The sequence below is a fragment of the Suricata suricatta genome, chromosome 6 (assembly GCF_006229205.1).
Source record: "Suricata suricatta isolate VVHF042 chromosome 6, meerkat_22Aug2017_6uvM2_HiC, whole genome shotgun sequence".
In the NCBI taxonomy this organism is placed as follows: domain Eukaryota; kingdom Metazoa; phylum Chordata; class Mammalia; order Carnivora; family Herpestidae; genus Suricata; species Suricata suricatta.
This window is the reverse complement of record NC_043705.1, coordinates 147,007,946-147,012,713: the sequence shown is the minus strand read 5'-3', so window position 1 is coordinate 147,012,713 and position 4,768 is coordinate 147,007,946.

Sequence of the window (4,768 nt, the reverse complement as noted above, 5' to 3'; positions counted from 1 at the left end):
CTGGCCTGGTGGGGTGCGCTCCCTGGCAGTGTTGGGGTGCGCCCCTGGCCTGGTGGGGTGCGCTCCCTGGCAGTGTTGGGGTGCGCCCCTGGCCTGGTGGGGTGCGCTCCCTGGCAGTGTTGGACCTTGGCATTGACAGTCTCTCCTAGTTGTTCGTTGTGTTTGCATTTCTATGATTGCTTTCAACACAGCCTTTCTTTAAACTCCAAAACCGTAACAGAAGCAGGCACACATTTAGGACTTTAGCAGTTGTCCAGCAGTGGGGAGTATGTTTTTCACTTTGACAAAACTTTTTGGGGTGACGCTGAGATTTCTTTAATGCGTATTCACTTGAAATAATATCAAAATGGAAAGTTCTTGAACTCAGTCTGAGGTTGTCCTGCGTTGCCTGCTTTTTCTCGAAGCATCCTCTGGGTGAGCTTGGTTACCGCGGTGGGAGAGGCAAGGGTGGGCACGAGATTGAGGACAGAGGAGAGGAGGCGAGGGTGGCATCCCTTCTGGTTACATCGAAAGGCAGGGTTGTCCCGGTCGGCTCCTGCTTGTCCCCTGTGTCTGTGTGTGTCTGGAGCCAGACCCCAGCACCTGCCTGCCGCTGAGGTCTGCGGGCACCTCCCTCTGCTGGGTTCCTTTGCTTGCGGACTTGAACGCATCACCGGCAGATGCTGTACCTAGCTGTGAGGGGGGTCAGGAGCACAGCTGCTTCCTATGGGCCCCTGAGTGCCCCCCCCACCAGCCCTGACCCCCTTCACTCCTGTGATCCACAGGCTTTCTGCCCACAGCTCTGAACCCCCTGAGGGTGGCCCTGGGACTGAGCCCTGCCTCTATGGGGTGGCTTCCAAGGCCCTGCCCCACCTGCCTGCCCCCTGCACCCCAGCTGTGCAAGCCTTCATCTTCCTGCCTGTGCCTCCTCCAGGTCTTCGGGGAAGTGGCAATTCCAGGAGGTAGCCCCCTCCTCCCTGGAGGGCCCCCTCTGTGTCCCTGTCACATTTGCAGCCTCTTCCCATAACTGTGGATGGACAGGGGCCAGGTCTGTCCTCTCCCAAACTGTGTGCTTATTGCTCAAGCGAGGTGCACTGGAGGGACTCAGCTACCTGTTGAATGAATAAACCAGTGAAGGGGCCGGATGTCAGAACTGAGCCAGAAATCCCCAACACCTCTCAGGCACAGGGCGCAGGATTATAAGCAGCTCCCGGGAGCCGCTCTTCAGTGCCAGGCTGAGATGCTGGTTTGAGATGTTGGCTCGCAGCTTCTGGAAGACATTCAAGAAAGAACAGGTGGGTGGAATGTTTCAGCCTCTCAGAAAGGGAAGGATACTTCGTATACACCTTTTAGCAGTGTTTCAGAGGCTGTGTCAGAATATTCACCAGAACCATCCTGGTGTATTTAAATGGTGGTGACAAAGCTGTGGCCACTGCTCAGCTGTCAGCAGCGTGTAGTCTGGAGCCTGTAGCTTGTAAATGCTAAGTTCAAGTTTCACTCTACAAAAATATTTTCCTTTGCACACAGTGGCACTCTGCAAAGCTTTTTACTTCCATGCACCGTGTTATGTAAAGGTTTCCACAGAGGAAACTAGCCCGTGCGAGCACAGAAAGCCTGCCTCCCGAAATCAGTAAGTAAACCCGTCCAGCAGTGACTGAGCCGCCCAAGGGCCACTCAGAAACTCGCCTAAATTCTGAGTGAAGGTAAACCAAACCGGTGAGGGCGCCTATGCTCCCCGGTAGCATGCCGCCGGGGCGGGGCGGGGCGGGGCCGCCGGGGCGGGGCGGGGCCGCTGGGCGGGGCTGTCAGCCTCCGGCAGGTTAGTTAACGACCAGGCCATCTGTCGTTAGCGGCGGATTTAGCAAGGAGCTTAAGTGTCTCTTTGGACAGAAAATAACTCGTTAAGATGTGAAGAACTGGATAGTACGGTGTTGGACAGTCACGTGGTGATTCGCTGTTTGGGAGTCATAAAGTGGTCTCCGTCAGCTGGGTTGTGGGGGGGCTTCCTGTTGGAACCCGCAGGTGCGAGTGCACTCCTCTTCCAGCTCTGATGTTTCATTTCTGAACTCCTGTGACCTGTGCCACGGAGAATTTGCTTCCCAGAAAGCAGTCTGGCTTCCTGTACACCTTGGAAGGGAGTCCTTTCTGGGAGGGTGCTGCGCAGCGCACCCTCCTCCCGTTTACGGCCACAGCTTTGCTATGAAGGCCGAATGCGGGCGCCGGCAGGCCCGCACACCTTCCAGGTGGCCTGTGTGCCCCTTTCATTTCCCAGAGGCACGGGGTCTTTTCCTCCAAGTTCCCGTCCAGATGCATGAGTTTTGATTGAAAAAGCAAGCCGCAGCTGCAGCCTGCATCCTGAGGCAGGTGAGGCCCTCCTGGGGCCCGGAGTCCCACCCCTGGCACGCTTCAGGCCTGGTGGTTTCCAGCTGCTTCTCTGACCTGCCACTTTCCCGGGCACCCACCCCGACGCTTGAATCTGGGTAGTCCCTGCATGAGACGCAGGATGACAGCTCCTGGTCCGGCCCCTCCCGTCACCCCCCTCTGTGCCACGGCTTGTGAAGGGATGGGTACACGGGGAGGCGACTTGACTCGTGAGCCGCTGGTGGCCGGAGAAACCTGGGGGAACGTAATGTGGCGTGAAGGATTTCCAGGACAGCGTGTGTCGCGGGCGGAGGCGGAGGGAGCGGGCTGCCGCAGGGCCCGGGGCCTCCCTGGATGCCTGGGAGACGGGCCCTGGAGCGGGGCCCCGGGAGCCTAACAGCACTGCGTCTGTTGGCACGTTTGTACCCAGTAGGGTCCCTGCCACCGGCCAGGCAGCGCAGCCCCTGACGCAGATGAGTGGAGGCCACGCGCCCTGTGCTGAGACCGCAGTCCCCAGACTCCCGGGCAGGCTCAGTGCACATGAGCCCTGCCCTCAGGGAACCGGCTTTTCCTCTGACGCACCGCGAACCGCCCGAAGCCTGGTTCTAATGTCCTGGAAGGGCGCACACACTGCACTCAGTCGAGGCCACCGCTGAGGAGTGGGGAAGGGGTTGGGGCTTGGAAAGACGACTTTCCATCGCCCACGCTCTTCCGTCCTGAAATATGTGCGCACACACACAGGTCTTGCGTGCTCGTGTGTACACACACGCACAAGTATAGACACTCGCACATGGTCGTGTTTTACGTTCTTTTTAATTTCATGGTACTGAGCGAAGTACGGTCAGTCTTATTTCTCATTTTAGGAAATGGAGGTCTTGTCCCTGAGACTGGCCCCTTGGGAGCCCTGTTGCAGGAGCCGGGTTCTTGCCCGCCACGGGACGCACCCCGGATGGCCAAGGACGTCCCTGGACGTGTCCTGAGCTCCTCCTGTCCTGGGGGTCTGAGCAGGGCTCCCCCGGCTCACGTTTCCCAGAGCTTACCCCCCTGCCCGGCCAGAGACCGGGAGCCCAGCGGACCGTTTGCTCCTTCACCTTCCTGGCCCCGGGGCCGTCACCCCTTCTGCCCGTCACACCCAGGACTGTGTGCTGTCCCCAGAGCTCACCCTTCGCAGGCGTGCAGCGGTGTGTCAGGACGCCCTTCCCCGGTCCCGAGGTAGCGTTTCTCTCCTTTCTGGTGTGCTCTCCACCTTCGGTAAGGTTGTAAGTTGTCTTGCAAGTGAGGTCAGAGGTCAGGGCGTGTGTGAAGTGGGATCACGGTGCTCGCGCCTCCCAGGCCCAGCCGTCCGCCGTCACGGCACGTGCCCGGTGCAACCTGCATGTGCCTGGTGTTTCCCGAGCTGGAGCCGTGCCAGCTGGAGAGGGTGCAGCTCTGCTCAGCGCTGTCCTCGGACGCCCGCCTCTTCAGGTAGCGTCTCCTTGGTGCTCTCGTGCTTGCAGAGGCTCCACGAAGCTGCCAGGGGCTGTCCTGGGCAGAGCCAGCACCGCCCGTGCCCATGGGCGGGCCGCTCCCGGGAGCCTGGGCACCGGGGCCTCGTGCTCCCGTCTCAGAGCCAGGGCAGTGATTTCTTCTGCCTAAAAATCTACTTGCCACATAAAACCTTTCTTAAAGACATCTTTCACAATTTTAATCTTCGAAACCACTAGGATGGGGGCACAGAGCTGGGCGCAGACAGCATCCCTGAGGTCTGGAGGCATGCCCCGAAGTGACCCTGGTGCCCAAGACAGCCGGGAAGCCAAGGGCCGCGGGGCTGGTTGGGATCATGCCCTGAGTGGTCCCAGCACAGGACCCACAGCAGAACCCTCCCTGAGTGCTACGTCTGTCTCACCAGCAGGAAGGGGTTGAGTCCTTAGTCACTTCCGCGCCACGTGGCTCACAAGCCCCACGTCCTCCCAGGCCTTGGGGCCCAGAGAGTTCAGCATCTCCCAAGCTCAGAGCCCACCCTGCCCCCAGCAGCCAGGGCCGCTTCTCTGGCCACCGCCCCATGCCCTCCCTTTTGTTCTGGTTGCGCTTGCATGTTGTGCTCAGGAGTTCCTGGACCAGTCCGCTCCATACCTCCCCTCCAGCATACTTGGGGGAGCAAGCACGCCAGCCACGCTCCACCCCTGCCTGCTAACCTGCACCACAGGCTTGCCGTGAGACCCACTCTGAGCCCACAACCGGTGGGCCAGGAGCCCCCTGCGGCTGGGGGACAGAGCCAGGATCCTCCCTGCGGCTGGGGGGCAGAGCCAGGAGCCCCCTGCGGCTGGGGGGCAGAGCCAGGATCCTCCCCACATCTGGGGGCAGAGCCAGGATCCTCCCTGCGGCTGGGGGGCAGAGCCAGGATCCTCCCTGCAGCTGGGGGGCAGAGCCAGGATCCTCCCCACATCTG